General features: G+C 40.8%; 1 long non-coding RNA gene across 1 annotated transcript in view; it reads right to left on the bottom strand.

Moving 5' to 3' along the window:
* Positions 1-19,660, bottom strand: part of LOC137442402 (uncharacterized) — an 82,059-nt gene extending 62,399 nt beyond the window's left edge. Inside the window, exon 1 of the long non-coding RNA XR_010987660.1 lies at positions 19,513-19,660. This is a non-coding gene — a long non-coding RNA (uncharacterized lncRNA). The remainder of the gene's footprint in view (positions 1-19,512) is intronic.
* Between the last annotated feature and the right edge of the window lie 237 nt (positions 19,661-19,897).

Here is a 19,897-nt window from a genome sequence, read left to right as displayed (position 1 = left end):
AAGAGCAGAAACACAAGTAATGTATTATACTCCTCTCTCTCTCTAGTTGCAGCTTGCTACCAACTTAAAATTAGAAAACATCCGATTTTTCTCAGTGTGCTTGCACTTAATTATTTCCAGAAGCCAGCCATTATGAGATTGTTCAAATCAGAACTCAGTTCACTGAGCCCTGGTGTTTGATACGTACCCTATGGCAAGCATGTTTACTTCTGCCCCTAAGCCCCTTTTCTGAGGATAACCCACAGAGACAAAAAGGAGGTTGCCTTCCTCTTTCCGCAGCCTTAATTTAGTCTGTATGTTGTATATGAGAAGCTTCATGTATACTGGGTCTATATGCAGACAGCCAGTGCTCTCTTTTCATGCAAGTATGTTCAAACTAAGACCAGTGATGTGAGTCCTTACAGTTTTTATTTATAATAAAGCATCATAAATTCCCTGTACAAAAAGCATTGTTTTACCAACCCATCAGAAGAGCTACACTACAAAAAGTGCATCCCCAAATAAGAGGAGAGATAAACAATATTGCATTTCACTTTCCTTTAAAATCCTACTAATATATACACCTGGAGAGCCCTTTTCTTCCTGGAATTGTTTTCACCATGGCTTATGGGAGATTTGGCACCGACTTTCATAGGATCAGACTGTCATCTTTAATCCAACACTTTGCTCTTTAATCTCCTTGTTTACAAAAGAGAAATTTTTGCCAGTTAACCACTTCTTATAAGACAAAGGTAGTGAAGAGATGTAGTGAGAGAAGGAAAATGAACTTTCACGCTAGAACAGGAATTTAGTAACAGCAAGGAGTCATTAGTAATAGAGGTAATTCTGCTTGCAGTAAAACATAGTTATCTACATAGAAACATGACACTAATTAACAATGATCAGGCTGGAATGTACAGTACAAGAAATACAAGCAGCTCATAAAGGCAAATGCTTCTCCCAAAAAAAAATCATAGACTGTTGAAGTCAGTGGGAAAAAAAATTGACAGCAGAGACTGATCAGCAATCCTAAATTAGTTTATTCTAAAATGATTATATATAATAATAATATGTGCTGTACAGTACACGTGCCAGTGTGGGCCTGCTGAAAACCTATTTTGATTCCTGTGAGATGGTTCCTCCAGCACCCCAATTAAAGGGAGCCACCAGAACAGTTACCACGTCTTGTTCTGTTAAATTGTCATGCCTGGAAAATGGTATCCTGCCCATGCTAAAACCACACACACATGCCTTTTGCCCTGCAGAAGCTCCTCTGTCAATACTGTCTACTGGCTGCGGTGTTCTTGGGCAATAAAGTTCCCAACAGCGAGATGCTGTGTCCAGCAGCTTGAGCCGAAAGTCCTAAAGAAACTGCTAACTCACACACTGTGCTAGACACAAGGAAAGAAAGATGAAAACACCCCAGGGAATTCACTCACCATTACTCTACTAGTAATGAAGCCCAGGCTGGGGTAAGGGCTCAGCTAGAGGGGAAAGCAATCCCTAGTAAAAGCCAGGCACACAACTTTTGCTGGTCTGTGCAGGGCATAGGTGAGACACAGCTCTTATTATTTCCATTTTGAGGGGGCAGCTGTCATTGTTGTCCAGTTCCTGTTCATTAGTTCCCTCTTGCTGAGATGACTGAATGCCTTCAACTGACCGAAAAGACTCCACTGATGTTGCAGCTGTAAAATCTAAATATAATGAAAGTTAGTAAAGACTGTGGTTGGCCGTGGGCATAGCAAAGCAAAACACAATCAGCTCACTTTGCCAAAAGAATTAAGAGCATTAGCAGTACAAGTGTAAAAAAAAAAGCCCTTCTGGAGTTTCTAATGTACCAGATAGACATTTCTAACCCCTCTGGGAGGATATCTGCAGTCCAGGTTTAAACCTCACTTGGAAATTGTGCCTGTCATATCTTTTAAAGCAAAGCAAACTTATATAGCCTACCATCTATTAAAATGTGTACTTCACAGTCTGCACTTTTATGCATTCTTCATTCCTAGTGCTTCTCAAGTTTATGAAATAATGAACTCTGTATTTTACTATTGTCATCAAGGAATATGACCTTGCAATTACAGTATTCCAGTATTGTTTAAAAAAAAAAAATAGTGCCAGAAAAAAGGATGCAGACCTAAGATTAGGCTAGGCTTGAGTCTGAATCCTGCCTTTACAGCTGTGTAATGCAGTTTTACACGAGGCTGGGGATTTCTAAGCCTCATTTTCTGCTTCAGAAGGATATGACTACTTACCTACTTGATGGAGTCAAGCAAAAATGTTTATGAATTTATAGTCACATACATCTTTTGCAAATTTTTCAGTGATTCGAGGTATGAAAAAGTTTTCCACTAGATCTCCTCACTACATGAGTATATTTTATTGCTAAGTTGAAGAGTTTCATTTTCAGATTCATCCAACTGTAAAATAACTATACATTTGGGGGGAAATCAAAACAATGGACTTAATTTGCTCATGGTCAGCTGTGGTTAAACTTTAGTGGATTATTCATAAAAGCCTAGAATTAGATCCTGCTATCCCAGTGAGATAAGCAAGAGGTTATTGGAAACACAGCCTTTTGTGTCCCAGACAAAGACAACAAACCCCTTCCCTTGCCTGTCAGATCTGACTCTTTCACTAATTTTAAATGACATAGCGACTCTCAGGAAAGCATGGTCATTCTGCTCCAGAGAAAGGAGCTGCAGTATGATAGGAAAGGACAAAACCGTTAGGATCAGACCCCTTCTGGAAAAGAAATGCCTGCTCCGCAGCATGAGCATTTACAAAAAATAACATGTACAATTCCAACCCCACTGAAGTCAATGGTTAAACTCAACAGAGCCAGGCTTTTACTCAGCATGTTTGAATGAACTATTAAACGAACTTTAGTTGTCCCTAAAAATAAATGTACTGTGTGGATCTAAGTGTAGCTGATGAATAAGAAACCTCAGGAATCTAGCAAATACAGCAGTTAGGGCTAAAACCAGAGACAGCACAGAAGGTTGCAGAAGAGAGTAGCTATTAGTGGCCAGCTGAGCTTTATGTTGAATATCAAGGTCTCTCATGCCATCTACTGGCTTTTTTGTTTACTAACAATAGTTTAAATCTTTTTCCTCCAGGTTTATTTATAGTACATTCCAGATAGTTTTATCTAAATTCTAATCAAGGTTTGGGGGGTAGGGTTTTTTCCCCCCTCTAACCTTGGTAATTGATTGCTGTGTGTGGTTTGGGCTTTTTTTCCTGTAAGCACATTACAATTCTGTACCTTTCTGAACACCATTTCACATCGTCTCTGCAGGTAAAAGACATTGCCTAAGACATTCTCAATTCTATTATGCTGGGTAGGCAGTAATTACATTGCAAGCAGGGCTAAGAGAACAGTTTACTGAGAAAATTCAGAGTTGTTTGAAAATAGCACTTACAGTTCTTCCTTGACCATTGTGAGAAGGTTGTTATTTTGGTACCTGAAAATAATGTTAAAAAAAAAAAAAAAAGTATATGCCCCCCCCCCAGTTTTTTTTTCCTTTTCAGTTCACTTAGCTGTAGTTCACAGAGAACACTTATATGTCCTAACATTATTGAGTTTACTTTCAGATGACTTTTGGGAAGCAGGAATTATGTATAGATAGATCTGATCACAGCACTTCCCTTTATTATCTGTAGCATGTTTGTTCCTGACATCCCAGTTTCCCTTCCCTATTTATCTGTGTGCTCTGGCCTGTTCATCTTCTCTTAACATGACAAACTTGGGCAGCACAACACACTTTCACTCAGCTCCTGGCAGGGGAGCAGGCAGCCCTGCACCTGGGCACCATGCTGCATCTATGAGTTATTCAGGAAGCTTCAAAATTCACAGTGCACTCCGTGTTAAAACATCAGCCTGCTGAATCTTTTGGAGCTTTACAAACTTGCTTTCTCTCTCTTCTGCTTGTGATTTCCTTATGCCCTATCTTTCACTTATCTACAATTATAAACTGTTTAAAGGCAGGGATCTGTGGCATGGTAGTTGTAACAGTGGGTTGTTGGTCTTAGGAAAGTTCAGGTCCCAGAAGAAGTCTGAACATCCAAGACCTCTGTGGATTATTCCACAGGACTCTAATTTTCATCAGCATAATAAAGGCAAACTTAAATCAAAATCTTTACAGTAGTAGCTAGCTGGGATTTATCAGGTCATGCATACTGCTAGACAGAGGTAGTTAACACCTTCTTTGCCTCAATTTTTAATAGCAGGATAGGTTGTCTTCCAACCTTCCAACTGGCCTCCTGAGCTGACAGATGGAGTCAGGGAGCAGTGTAGTTCCCCTGTAATCCAGGAGGAAGCAGCTAGAGACCTGCTCAGCCACTTGGATCCCCACAAGTCCATGGGACCGCATGGGATCCATCCTAGAGTGCTGAGAGAGCTGGCAGATGAGCTGGCCAAGCCACTCTCCATCATTTTTCAACAGTCCTGGCTCACTGGAGAGGTCCCAGATGATTGGAAGCTAGCCAACGTGATGCCCATCCACAAGAAGGGCCGGTTGGATGAGCCAGGAAAATATAGGCCTGTCAGCCTGACCTCAGTGCCAGGCAAGATTATGGAACAGGTCATCTTGAGTGCAATCACACAGCACTTACAGGATGGCCAAGGGATCAGGCCCAGCCAGCATGGATTTAGGAAGGGCAGGTCCTGCCTGACCAACCTGATCTCCTTCTATGATCAGGTGACTGCCTCGTGGATGTGGGGAAGGCTGTGGATGTAGTCTACCTGGACTTCAGCAATGCCTTTGAAACCATCACCCATAGCGAACTCCTGGCCAAGCTGTCAGCCCGTGGCTTGGACAGCAGCACTCTGAGCTGGGTTAGGAACTGGCTGGAGGGCTGTGTCCAGAGAGTGGTGGTGAATGGTGCCACATCCAGCTGGCAGCCAGTCACTAGTGGTGCCCCCCAGGGATCAGTGCTGGGCCCTGTGCTCTTTAATATCTTTATCGATGATCTGGATGAGCAGATTGAGTCCATCATCAGTAAATTTGCAGATGACACCAAGCTGAGGGCAGGTGTTGATCTGTTAGAGGGTTGGAGAGCTCTGCAGAGGGACCTTGACAGACTGGACAGATGGGCAGAGTCGATTGGCATGAGATTTAACACATCCACGTGCCGGGTTCTACACATTGGCCACAGCAACCCCATGCAGTGCTACAGGCTGGGGTCAGAGTGGCTAAAGAGCAGCCAGGCAGAAATGGACCTGGGGGTACTGGTTGATAGTAGGCTGAACATGAGCCAGCAGTGTGCCCAGGTGGACAAGAAGGCCAATGGCATCCTGGCCTGGATCAGGAATAGCGTGGCCAGCAGGAGCAGGGAGGTCATTCTGCCCCTGTAGTCAGCACTGGTTAGGCCACACCTTGAGTCCTGTGTCCAGTTCTGGGCCCCTCAGTTCAGGAAAGATGTTGAGTTGCTGTGTCCAGAGAAGTGCAACAAAGTTGGTGAGGGGTTTGGAGCACAAGACCTATGAGGAGAGGCTGAGAGAGCTGGGGTTGCTGAGCCTGGAGAAGAGGAGGCTCAGGGGTGACCTTATTGCTGTCTACAGCTACCTGAAGGGAGGTTGTAGCCAGGTGGGGGTTGACCTCTTCTCCCAGGCAACCAGCACCAGAACAAGAGGACACAGTCTCAAGCTGCACCAGGGGAGGTTTTGGCTGGATGTTTGGAAGTTCTTCACAGAAATAGTGATTGGCCATTGGAGTGGGCTGCCCAAGGAGGTGGTGGAGTCACCATCACTGGAGGTGTTTAAGAAGAGACTGAATGGGTTTAGTTGTCTAGATGGTGTTGGATGATAGGTTGGACTTGATCTTGAAGGTCTTTTCCAAACTGGTAAATTCTCTTCTCTCTTCTCTTCTCTTCTCTTCTCTTCTCTTCTCTTCTCTTCTCTTCTCTTCTCTTCTCTTCTCTTCTCATTTCTATCTCTGATGGGATTTTGAATTTGCCCTAGATAGAGCTACTTTGATGATTTGTTTCCTTGTGAACTGATAAAAAGATAATTATAGCAAAAGCAATAGAGCCAAAAATTTTGGATTAATAAGCCAAGACTAGAATTCTACTTAGATTCCTGCTCATGCTGTCAAAACAAAATTATTAGTAGTCAAGATCTGTTCAAAATCATGAGGCATGTGGAATGACATACAGCTTACATTCACTATGGGCATAAGAGATTGATGTAGGCTTAGGCTGTGGCTAGGACTGGCAGTCAAATGCTTATCTCACCATGCCACTAACCTGTCAACATTATTTCAAACTCAATGCAGATAATGTTGGTATCTGAATAGTGTTTTGCCTTTGTGAAAAGTGGCTGCACCACTTCCATTTGATATTAATGGGGACATCTCTACACCATGAGTCAGTGTCCCCACCATCTCTGTTACCATGTTTCACTGTTTTACATGACCTGACTTGCACGTGCCTGAAGCCAGATTCCAATCTTCTCCCCAGAGTGATGTACTAAATTACATATATTAAGGAGAGTTAAGGACTTTGGGTGGGATCTAAGATATCTTCCCCCTCCAGCCTGATAGCTCCCTTCAATAAGAAATGCTGAAGAGATTAACAAATTCATCCCATTTCCTAGAGCCCTGGGCTCCCTTGTGAACAGGTTTCCACACCTAAATTTATCTTCCAGGTTCTGGCAGCTGCCTTGGCCTTTCTGAAACATAGCTGGGAGATGGTGGGAAAGGGGACAAGTCTCATATCTCAGGTGATTGCTCAACCCATGAATCATTGTTACAAAAATGGGTAGCAAACACATTTGGATCATTGAAAAAGCTTAATCACAGACACTTTGTTTCTGGGGGGGCTCACCAATAGAATATCTTGTGTGAGGCTTTTCATGTCTAATGTGTGAGAAGGGGTTGAGCTTCATGGATTTTCCAGCACTTCCGAGCAGAGGCAAGACTGTTTTAGGATGCTGGAATGCTGCACATTCTGAAAATGAGCTACCAACAGACTTTTTATTTAATTGTATACAAGGAATTCAATCTTGAGGATAAGGACCTACATTATGTCTGTCTTTTATTTACCTCTTTGAAGATGAGTATCAGTATCTACAACACTACGACTTCATATTGGAAAATTCTGATGCAAACTGAAATGCTCCAGAGGAATTAATTTATGACCTTGCCCGACAGACCAAAATAAATCTGGCAGGCACGTTAACCCCTTTGCCAAGTCCTCAGATCCCCAGCTGCAGCCTTACAGATTACACAGCTTCCTGGGCTGGGTAAGGTTGCCAGCTCTGAGTCCAGAAACTAGCCAGCTCCCCTGTGCTGCCTCCTGTCTTCAGCTTGGCTCTGCAGGCTCCTAAGCATGCCCAGGGCCAGCTGGTTAGCACCAGGCAGACAGGGAACCTGGCTCTCCCCCTGCCTTTTGGCCAGCTGGTGGATTGACAAAATGGATTGCTCCACTCATGAGAAATGCTGGGATGCCGACATCTCCCTCCTGTGCAGAGTGAGATGCTATGTGACAGCCCAAAATTCCCCTGAGATACAGATCCTTTCTGCCATGCGGATGGGCTACTCTTCACTTGCACAGGCAACAGAGGAGCTTTTCAGGTGTGTGACTTTATTTCATTTGTATTTTTGAAAGGATCTGAAGCTCAAAGCACTAATTTTCTATATATTGCTTGGCATCCCACTCCAGCTTTCTCTTGGTAGGTAGGCACAGGATAGCCAAATTAACGATCAAGCTTTAGATTACCAGCACGGACAAATCTCTGTGCTTTGTGTGCTGCTGCTCTACCAAATCAGAAACTTTCTATGAACAAACACCTACAGAGAGAAACCTGGCCCAGCCAAGGCAGAGTCATAGCTCACACTATAGTATTTATTTATATCATGTCAATATAAATATAAGTATAAATACAATTAAGAAGAATTCGTCATTTCTTTCAAAGATTCTACCAGCAATTCCAAGGCTAAATGCTTTGTGGCACAAACATCTGAGTGACACCTTCACTCACCTGAAGCATGCTTTCACACATAGCACTGGAGAGTGGTTGAAGAACTCCTCATCATTTGCATCCTTTTAGACAACATTACTCCCTTAAAAGTCTCACCTTAACTAATCTGTTTTGAGACTAGGTGATCAGGACTATATGCATGAACTGCTCCTTATGTAATGGCAATTCAAACATTTTCCATAATTGTCTCCACTACTGTTTCAGTCATCAAGTCCCCTTTTAACTGCAGCTCCATAACAAGCACAGGAAACAATCATTGCACCGCCACAAGAGCTTACATTTACATAACCTCCCATAAGCTCTGTGCTGTAAACCATGTGAGATTTTCACTAGCTGTAAATATATTTGTTTAGCCAAGCTGCCAAAACTCATATTTTAGCTCAGGAAGTCCTTCATCAAATAAGGTTCTCATTGGACTACCACCATTCTACAAGCACTTCAGCATAAGGCAGCCAAGATGGTTAAAAATAGTACTTTTTCAAACCAAACAACCTCAAGTCAGTACATGTTTGGAATACAGATGAAATGGCATCATCCAGTGTCACTTCCCTCAGGAAGACACCTGATAATTTCCATATTACATCATCCCTAAATTATAATAATTTCTTCAATAATTGTACTAACAGCACTGCAAGCACTGAACCTCACCAGTTTACTCCACATACACACTAGGAAAAAAGTTGCTTCTGCTTCAGAGATGCTGGTAGATCTTTTAAAGAGAAGTACAAGAAATAACATACATGGCATAGTCTGTCATACTAGTCCAATGGCTCAAGTCTGAAAATTGCAGTATTTTTTCTGAATGAAAAAGTGTTTCCTCGGTTATCAGACAGCAATTTCACAGCTACTGGTTTTCATTGCCCTCTTCCTTACCCAAAAGATTTTATTCATATGAACTGACCTTTCCTGCTTTAAATTCTTCTCTTTGCCTGAATTCTTCATTGTGCTATTTGTAGGGCTCATTTTGCCCTTGTTAGGCAGAAAGCAGTGTTGTAATGAAAGCACTACATAATCAAGTGTGTCTCAAGCTGAACACATTACTACAGGAAACCCCCAGAAAACCTAACTGCAGCACCATCCACTCCTACCACTGGCTGCTGCACTTCTAAGTAGGAGACGATCTCCTCTGTCTTTGGTTTTGAGACAATGGAGCAACAGGAAAGCAGACTTACTCACACTTCACACTGATGAGCAGAAGCATTCCCCATAAAGTTATATGCTCCCAGTAGGCGCTGCTAAATAGAACCAACCATCAATCAAAGCACAGGGTTAAATAAAATCCATTACCTATGTTCTCTGTAGAGGTTCCTCACTGTTTGGCTCCTGAGGGTCCATGGTTTGCAAACTTGCTGCCATGAGAGGGCAAACATGACGAAGCCATTTAGCAAAAGAAATCTTTCATATATATTATCAATTTTAATTTTAGGTCTAACTATACCTTCAAATAAGATAGAGTAATTGTATCTTTTACCAGGCACATGAATGGAATGGAATGGAATGGAATGGAATGGAATGGAATGGAATGGAATGGAATGGAATGGAATTGACTAGACTAGATTGGAAAAGACCTTTGAGATCATCAAGTCCAATCTATCATCCAACACCATCTAGTCAACTAAAACATGGCACTAAGTGCCCCATCCAGTCTCTCCCTAAACACCTCCAGTGATGGTGACTCCACCACCTCCCTGGGCAGCCCATTCCAATAGCCAATCACTCTTTCTGTGAAGAACTTCTTCCAAACATCCAGCCAAAACCTCCCCTGGTGCAGCTTGAGACTGTGTCCTCTCGTTAAAAGTATTCACATTTGCACCCATGCCAAAAACACATCACCACTTCACCACAGGTGTCCCTAAACATTTTATAAACATGCAAGTCAAACACTTTTCTCAAATATTTGAGTAAAACTCTAGTATACCTCTTGATATGATTCAAACTTATCCAAATGAAAGCAAATTAGATATATTTCACATTGTGAGAAAATAATTGTTTTGAAAAAAATATACTCACATTAACCAGTGGGAAGGTTTCCAGAAAACTGTTGAGATTCTGCCCTAGGAAGCTCCTATTCAAGGAAAAGGTGATGCAATCAAACATCTAGACTGGCTCACTCTACAAGGCACTTGTCTGGCTTTCATCTCATTCTAAATGAGCCCATTTGCAGTTCAAGTCTCGTTCAACAGCTGTTCAGAATGGCTTTAGGGTCTGTTTCTGGAGTTAGTCATTATCACATAATACAGACATTTTGTTATTCAAAGTCAGGATACATGACACAGTTTCCAGTGTAACAAAGTGAGAGGATGAAAGTCAAGAACATGCACAATGTGTAGGCAATGACTCAATATGTAATTTAATCTAGAAGAAGGAAATAATATTGTTTTCCTAATTTCTTGAATGGTTTGTTCAGATGCTTTTCTAATGAAAAGAAATTATAAGTTTGGAAAGATCCTGCAATATTATGAGCCTGCAGAGCTGCTATCAAAGCTCAGAGAGAGAGAGAAGTTGGTGAATCTGTTCTCCCCTTAATGAAAGTAAAGCAATATTAGGGGGTCCAGCTTCACAACTGCAATAGGATGAAATCCCACTAATGTCTCTGGAATTGCATGTGCCTCTGGTAGCAGTAAGTGTGACTCTCTCCAGTGTCAGGATTTTATAAAGATTAGCCTGGCAAGCACAGAAAATATCAAAAGGTACAGAAATTTTTCAGCATTTCCCTTCAGCTCTTCAGATGAGAAGTTGTCAAAAGTAGCTGTCTGCTCAACATAACATCTGCCTTACCATAGAAAGAAGGATATCAACACTGCATATCAAATCCAAACCTGAGATACATTTTTTAAAGGGCAGGATCTGACTTAGATCCCAAATATCTCTGCAATTACCCAAATCTGTAGGAAAGGCACAAAAAAATTATCTTAAAGAGCTCACAAATTATTTTCCAGTCCTACTCTTTTCTGTGATAGAAGCAAAATGAAAATTGTCTTTTCCCAATAGTCTTTCTTCATGGTCAAAGCAGATTTCAAACACAAGTAGCAATTTGACCTAAAGACTAAACTGTGCTCCAAGAGCTCTAACTTCCAGGTGCCATTCTCACAGGTAAAGGGAAGTCAAGTTGGACAAGTGTGAGAGTCACTACATTTAATAGCTGTTTTCTCAGGTTCATTTTTCACATCTCACTACAGTCACTCTAGAACTGTACCCAGTCAATATAACTAATTACTTATGTTTTATTAGCCTATGAGTAGGTCTACAGATACAAATCACTAGTGAAGGCAGTCTTTTCTCTGTGTGTGTAATTTTTACACCTACACAAGGTATGTACAGAGCCCTAGTGTGTCTTTCAACAACAGCAAAGAAAAAACAAAGAAACAAAAAAAACCCAACCAACCCACAACATCCAAAATGTTCATAGAAGTGAAAAAAAAAAGGAGAACCTTTATTCATAGAAGTGAAAAAAAAAAGGAGAACCTTTATTCATAGAAGTGAAAAAGAAAAAAAAGGAGAACCTTTATTCTCTCCTGAGTCAGATTCACTAAGCATACAAAAATGTGCTTTAGTGGGCCAGGGAAGCAAATGTCTGGGCAAGCACCCTAATGGATTCTTAAGCAAAGTGCCAAGGAATTGTTCATATTTAATCCAGTACTGTGCAAGTATTAGGCGATGAGACAGCACATGAGCTGCTTACCTGGCACACCTTCCTTTCTTTCTTTCAATGTTTTTTGGAACAGGTTGCCCAGAGAGGTGGTAGAAGGCCCATTCAAGGAGGTTTTTAAGGCCAGGCTGGATGTGGCTCTGAGCAACCTGATCCTAGTGTGAGGTGTCCCTTCCCATGGCAGGAGGGTTGGAACTAGACAATCCTTGAGGTCCCTTCCAACCCTAACAATTCTATGATTCTCTTTCTTCCACTACTTGAACACAAGTATTAAAACAACAGCAAAAACATCAACAAAACACCAAACAAATTTAAAAAAATAAATATGAGAAACTGTATGAACAAGATTTTTCTTCCCTTTAAGGGAATTGGGTTAGGGCAGGTAAACTCGTACCATTCTGGATTGGGTTGGATGCAGCAAGTAGTGCTTACTTTTCCTAATTTTCTGGTATCAGTCTCTGCTATCATGAGCCAATTCATACTTCAAGGGGCATGTACATTTTTAGAAGGGTAAAAAGACTTTGAAGTGTCACATAAAATATGGTAGCTCCCAACAGGAAAAAAGTATGGCAGAAATGGAGTATGACTTTCCAGCTGATGTGGTTGCATACATAGCCTGAGCACCTACTTCAAAAGAAGAAATCTTTTCTTCATTCTAGAGGAAAGGATGTACTGGTGCCAAACAAATAGGTAGTTTTCTAGGAACTGCTCCCCAAGCAGCCTCTCTGCAATTGCTTCTGGTTGAAGACAGCACAAGAATTCAGTTTTTCACAAAGGCATTAGGTAGAAAAGCTTTAATTATTAAAAGAGTATGAATTAAGCAGATACTGCGCTACACCTACGGTGCCTTGGTGAGAAGGGGCTCTGTAAACAGAATTATTATTTCATCAACACAGTAGACTCCTCACTTAATGGCTCACTAACTGGGCCAGAGATGAGATTCAATGTGAAGAAATCAATGACTCAAAGCAAGAGATTTCAGCAAATATGAAACACCTAGTGCTTAGCTCTTAGGATTGCATATTGTCTCCTGTGGAAGTGACTCATACCATGCAGGGAGAAAATAACACTCCTGCTGCTGCATCCAACTGTATCCACAGGAGATAAGACTGAACTGGTGCTTGCTAGCACTAGACTCCCATACTTCAGGGGTTTTTTATTTGCCTTTTGGTGTTTTCCTTCTGTGCTATAGCTGCTAAATAAATGAGCATTGTTATTTTGTATTTCCAAAATGGTCACAGTGTTCTTTTTTTTTTTTTCCCTTTTAAATTCATTACGTCAAAGTCAGTATTTCTTAAAAGAAGTAGCCTTATTTAGATGTCCACCAGATGTATACATCAATCAGGATGACTCTACTGCACTGCAGAGCAGAAGTACCAAAGGGCATCTTGCAAAATTAAATGGGGAGAATAATGAAGTCCTTCAAATTCCTATCTGTTCTAACCATTATAACAACTTGAGAGAGCAGAGAAGATATTTTCAACATGTGGCTGTAGGTGCATGACTCTTCTTCAGACAGCTGGCTAGAGGGTAAATGGCAAGAGCAATAAGTATCTATCTCCCCTCCCTGGGAGTGAGCATGATTCATGGATGAAGAATACTTTATTTTCCTACTCACCAGCATACTGAAGCTGTACTGTGAAATTACTTCTTAAGTTTTCCCCTTCTCTTCAGTGCTAAATTACGGATATAAAACTCACCACGCTGGCTCACTTTTCACTGAAGCAATTTCAGCTTCTCTTCCAGATTCTCAGGGAAAGTCTTGACTACATTCAACAGCTTCTAATGCAAACCAGCGAATCAAACTCTGCAGAGAAAGGTTCCTGGTGTATCTGTGCAAATGGGGATAGGTGAGTTAAATTGAACTGGAAATCCTTCACTAATAGTGCCAAAGGAGTGTGCAAAACCTGACTAATTCTCAGAAAGAACGAGAGGATTAATATTCCATTTACAGGGAGGAAAGTGAGTTAACAGGGCAAACATGCAGGGAAAACGAACAGTCAGGATCACCATGGCTTCAGTTCCACATCCAGTCCCATGGGTGAAGACCCAAATTTGGGTATAACCTCTTTTGCTGGTGTAGTTGGTTGTTCATTGCTATAGAACAAACAGCCTAGCAAAATTTCCCTCCAGCAAATTTCTTCAGAACATCTTGTCGCTTTCATTTGTACTCTTTTTCTAACATGCATCTTTAGAAAATAGGTCGGTTAATGGTTAACATGACAGAAAACAATTACAAATTACACAGAACTGTGTTGAAACCACACTGCCACCTTTCATGTGTTTCTGATGATACCTGGACAGGCTAAGGGAACTGGGATTGTTTAACCTGGAGAAGAGGAGGCTCAGGGGAGACCTTATTGCTGTCTACAACTACCTGAAAGATGGTTGTAACGAGGAGGGCGTTGGTCTCTTCTCCCAGGCAACCAGCACCAAAACAAGAGGACGCAGTCTCAAGCTGCACCAGGGGAAGTTTAGGCTCAAGGTGAGGGCAAAGTTCTTCACAGAGAGAGTTGTTACCCATTGGAATGGGCTGCCCAGGGAGGTGGTGGAGTCGCTGTCCCTGGAGGTGTTCAAGAGGAGATTTGACATGCTACTTGGTGCCATGGTCTAGTAGGCATGCGGTCTTGGGTGACAGGTTGGACTTGCTGATCTTTGAGGTCTTTTCCAACCTTGTTGATTCTATGAGTCTGACACACCTTTCTGGGTGCTTCTTTTTGCCTTTTTTTTTTTTTTGGGTCAGGAGGAATAATACAGCACAGAAACACACCATTGAAAAATGGCAGCATCCAATGCTTTCCTCAGAGAAAGCAATAACCTGTTACTATAGGTAATTGCACAAAATTCACCAAGAGCACATAATGGACAAGAATGCAAAATGAATCACAGCATTTCTATAGGAAACAGCTGCTCTATGAACTAGTCATGATGGGGTTTTATTTTAGATTTTTTTTTTTACTATATGACTGCGTCTGTAGTTTGGAAACAATTAGCCAGAAGCAATTATTTATCTTCAGTCATCACACTTGTTTTATCAGCTCTTTAGGGGGTTCTCATGTAATCACAGAACTCGCAGAGCTGAAAAAGCAGAATTTCCCTTATCCAGTTGGACCAGGTAATAAAATGCAAATCATGACAGCATGTTTAAATAAAATTTGAGCAATCCAATTTCATCCATCATTTTCTTCCTTTCCTTGTTAAAACCAAAATATTACATGTTCTCAAAGACTCAGGAGATCTCAAAATATATGTAGTAGTCAGACCAGTATACTGGAATCAGGAGAATGAAAATAAATCCCATCCTTCATTGCTTCATACTTTCCACTCCTCTAATTTGCAGTGGTAAATTTGAAATGTGAATAGTCTTATTTTTCAGAAAGCACTAAGCACTCCCCAGTGCATTCTGCAGCCACTGGGGCATGCAGCTCTGACCTTCAACACCTAAGTAAATCTGGGCCAAGTTATCTGTAGTAAGACAGTTAATGTAACTCAGAAAAAGAATTGCTTTGCCCTCTCACAAGGGAATGAAATCTCTTTTGTGAGTTGCTGGCTCTGTTGGAGGTAACTCTACAACATTGCAATAACGTAAGCAGCTTTAATAGGCTAAAAGTCATTAGGAGGTTGGGTTTCAGAGTATATCAGGAGACAACATACCGCACCATCATGCATTCAGGAAATCATGTTCAGGTTTTATAAACCACAAATGTAAATAGGGCCTGGCAAGCTTTATACTCTGAACACATAGATAGATTTAGCATGTGTAAGCCATTGTGTAGCTCAGCTGGAGAATTAATACTGTCCAGGAAAAGATATGCCAGTGTAGTAAGAAGTTTGTGAGTAATGTGTGGTGAACAGCACCCATGACAGTTACGTCAAGCTTTCTAGTTTCACATTTATGAAACAAGAACCAAGACATAAATGTCTCCTCTATACTATTGACATCAGACATCATTTTCCAGGATATCCTGAACAGTTAGCCAGGTGCAGCATAGCTGCACAAAAGAACTTTCTGTTGCTCATTATTAAACTATGTGGTTGCTTAGGTATGGTCCACAGCCTCTGGACAGTTGCTCTGAGTACTCAGTGTCAGCCATATGCATCACTGTTTTTGGAAACTAGTAAGGTTCAGATGTCAACTGCTCAAGTATGTATTAAAAGGCCATTTCATTTCAGAGCTGAAGTCAGACAGTTTTTTTTTAAATTAACTTCTCTATTTTACCTATAATATTTTCTTCTTTTCTTTCAGAAGCAGTTTTTGAATGTGCAATCAGACTGGGGATCTATTTACGCTTCCTCTGTTAGAACATTCACCCACCTCCCATGCTGAATCCTGATTCACTGGCTCCTGGATGCTGCCAGGCTTGTGTCCTCAACGAGTGCTAGCACTACTCCTGAACTCACTTTGCTCCTACTTTCTGGACACAAAACCTGAAAAGGGGCTCTGGGGCCCAGCTGCTTCCAGGTGCATAGTGTTGTCACATAGGTGTTTGATTCACCCCAAGTATAGCTTCCAGGACAAGATGTAAGCAGGCAAAGACAGGCAGAAAGCTGAAATGCACGTCATTCTGAATGCTGAATATGAATAATCTGCCTCAAAGCTCAGGGAGTAATGAAAACTGAAGGCACAAAGGGATTTTGCGCTAGATTTCTGAACATTTCAAGCTGAGATGACAATCTAAGCACTTTTCTGTCAGCAAAAGATGTTCAGGATTTACAAACGACCTGTCTCTCCTGAAAATTCTTATTTATTTGATAGGCTCTTAACTACCTTAGCACATTCCAAATTTTATTCACAGCCATGACATTTTTGCATAATATCCAAGTATTTGTTTAGGAAGTGGTAGACTTGGATTCCACTGGTAGACCTGGTTTTCCACTGCTGAGCAGGGCTGAAACAATGGCTCCCACCTCCTATGGGAAAACTCAGGGGAGACTAGGTCAAGCAGAGCCTACACACAAGTACAAACCTGGATCCAAGTGGAAGAGATCCAAGACTCAGTTTCTGCTCCCTGGGATGTTCAATCATCTAATATTAGATGGTATCTGGATTTTTTTTTAAAAAACAACAAACATAAGCCAGAAGTAATCAAAGACAGAGAGACTAGGACCAAGATTACATCAGTCTTGGCCAAGATCCATAATCATGAGGTTAGATAATGATACCAGTCCTCTTGGCAGACCTTATTGGCAGTGTGCTGATGCAGCTATATTATTTCAGTTTTGCAGCAGATGAACGTCACGAGTCATGAGTCTCTCTCTGCCCCTCCACTGCACAGTGCAGACACACCTGCTTCTCTTTTGAAGCAGTTTGTTACAAACTACCCTACTATTCCCTGACTCAGAAAGAAGTTACACATAATACTAACATCCATGTAACTACTACTGCTTCACTATTGTTATGCATTTCTAAATTGGTACTCTACATATCCTTGGTATCCATGATACTGCCTGCACCTGGAGCAGGAATCCTTCCCATTTCATTTCAAAGATGTTCCATGATTACTGTAGTTACCCATTTCAGGGAGCATCATCCCTCTCTTTCAAGTAATATTTAATTAAGTTGCAGGAAATAAAAGAAAGCAAATCAGGATTCTCTACTTAGAAATTAATACCCTAGAGGATTTTAGAATAAACATCCTCGAGGATTTTAGAGTAAAAGTTATTTGACAAGGTATAATCATATTCATCTGACCTTGTATTTATTAACACATCTCACCCTCCTCACTTGGGGTTGAGATTTACCAGACAGCTGCATTTCCAGTCAGCACCCTAAGATGAGGGAACATGCAAGAGGCACTGTCTCATTCCTTCTCCCTGGAGATAAAGGATATCAGGGCACCCAAGAGTTAGAAACCTGGACTCCAAGCATAAAATATCCTGTGTCTCCTTAGAGAATTATCCTTCAGTTTTAGTCTGTGAAATTTCCTATCTAACTGAAGCAGACGAAGCATTTAAACCTAGAAGGCACTCCAATTTCATTGGGGTGGAGAAGTATGCAAGATTCAAGTATCAAAGACAACTAGATGACCTCCTAGTTGAACAGGACTCTATTTCAGTCAATTATCAAGATAAGCCACTTGGCCAAGCTCAGTCATGAATAGTTGTTGCAAGGGTTAACTACCATGCAATTTGCATCACTGGAAGTATCAGACACTTGCAAATAACAAGGGGATATAGTACTGTAACATTAAAGGTAGGTCATCACAGTTTCTACAATAAATACATCCTTTTTTGACATTAACCTGCCTTTCACTCAGAGCTGACAAAAATTAGATCTCCAAGGAATTCTGCCACATTGAATGTACAGTTTTTAAAACTTGGTGTTATGGCTGTGCTATTACTGTGAGGCACAGCTTGCTGGCACAGCAAGATTAGAGATTCATATCCAAAATTAGAATCAAATTTATAAATCCACATACAGTGCATTGTCTCTTATTGCAATAGAATTGTTTTCCTTCACACACTTTCCTGTTTAATGCAAAGTGAAATTCTAATTCATCTTGACTAAACCTTTCAGCTGAAATATCATTTTGACTAATAAAGCCTCCATAAACATAAACACTTTTATCATGTATGACTGCAATAGTCAGACCTTGATAATAACACTTGTCATGACTGGCAGCAGCAAGGTAACCATAGACACTGCCCTTAGGAAAAAAAAAAAAAAAGAAAGATAAAATCCCAGTAGTTTGAAGATACTTCTTTTCTCTTGAAAGGGAAACTGAAGAGGAAAAAAATATTTACAGATATATTTCCTTGTCAGGTGTCATGTCTATTACTGGCAATATTAATATTATTATTGTTTTAAGTGTGGTGCTTATAAACACCAGTCTGAGGTCAGGGCTACTGAGGCCTGAGAGCTGTCTAAACTGAAACGATGCTCCTTGTGATCAAGGTCCAGAGTTGGAACAAAAAGGCAAACAAGAGTAGAAGAATACTGTTTATACCTCCCCTTTTTAGATAAAACTAAAGAAAAACAAGAAGGCAAACCTTTAACCAGTATAAATCAGTAGAATTTCACAGACATTGCCATTTTAGGACTGACTGATTTCCTGTGTCTATTAAACAGTAAAAGCATTGGATTAGTCAGATCAGCATAAGTGAAACTATATTCATGTCTTCACTAATCTTTTGCATTACTATTTTTTTTTTAAGACCTGTTTTAAATAACAGTTTCTGTAAAGGCTGATCATAGAGCAAACTGGTTTACTGACACTTTTATTGTCTATAAAAGCTTCTTCAGTTCTGGAATTCCAGCAATTTACACCTCTTAAAGAGCAGATAAATTTTCTGTGCATTTTCCTAACCAACTTACCTTCTCCCCTTTTTTGCATGGGTGTCATAAAGTGGTATTTGGGTTGAGCCAACGCAAACCAGCTGTTCCACCGGTTTTCTTCTTTGAGATGTTTTTGTATTGCACCCTGCTTGTGCCCTTTGCCTTTCTCCGTACCAACAGCTTTGCCAGAACAAATCTTTGCTGTTCAGCCAGTTGCAAAAACAGCTTGCAAACAAGGTTAGTGTCCTTTTTTGGTTAGGTATGCCTAACCCAGACTGCAAAGTACCTTAGATTGTTTTCAATCTAAGATTGTTATCTTAGTATCTTAGATTGTTTTCACATATGTTACTTCATATTACAAAATATATCTTTGACTCATTAGGTCATCTGCCTGTAAATATGCTAAGATTTTTATTGATTATGGTTAAAAAATAAATCTCCATGTGGCAAAATGAGTATACTCTGCCTCTAATATATACAACATTATCTCCTCTCTGACCCAGATAATTTAAAAGAATCTTTCCAAATTTTCCTGGGCACATCAAATCCAGGCAGATTAAAAATTACATAGAAGATACCAAAGGCAATAAACCTGTAGTTCATAGTAGTCCATGGACTGCTCCCTAGTACCTGCTGTTTTGAAATCACCTCTGTTGTAGCAGCAACCGAGCATCTGCTCATTCACTTAGAAACAACTGAGTTATTCTCCATGCTGTCGAGTGTTTCCCGTTCTTGCATTTCCCGTTCTTGCATTCCAGTCTCTTGGAAGTTCAGCACCTAGCCTGCAGATGGAGAGAGAGGGCTGTGGTTAACACCACTCACAGGCCTTACCCACAGCTTACGTCTGAACTTCATCTGAGACCCAGCACGCTGGCAAAAGAGGATGCAGAGCGAGCACAGCACACGCATAACTGACAAGATACATTCGAGTCTTAGCCATACAGTTGTAACTTGGAAATATGCTCTTGAAATTCTGTGTGTGCTGACCATTAGCATGTTGTGCCAGAACCTTACT

This window comes from Melanerpes formicivorus, unplaced genomic scaffold (genome assembly GCF_026170545.1).
Source record: "Melanerpes formicivorus ecotype bairdi unplaced genomic scaffold, bMelFor1.0.p_v2 SCAF_7, whole genome shotgun sequence".
Taxonomy (NCBI): Eukaryota; Metazoa; Chordata; class Aves; order Piciformes; family Picidae; genus Melanerpes; species Melanerpes formicivorus.
The sequence above is the reverse complement of the archived record's forward strand: the minus strand, read 5'-3'. Positions and strand labels throughout refer to the sequence as shown.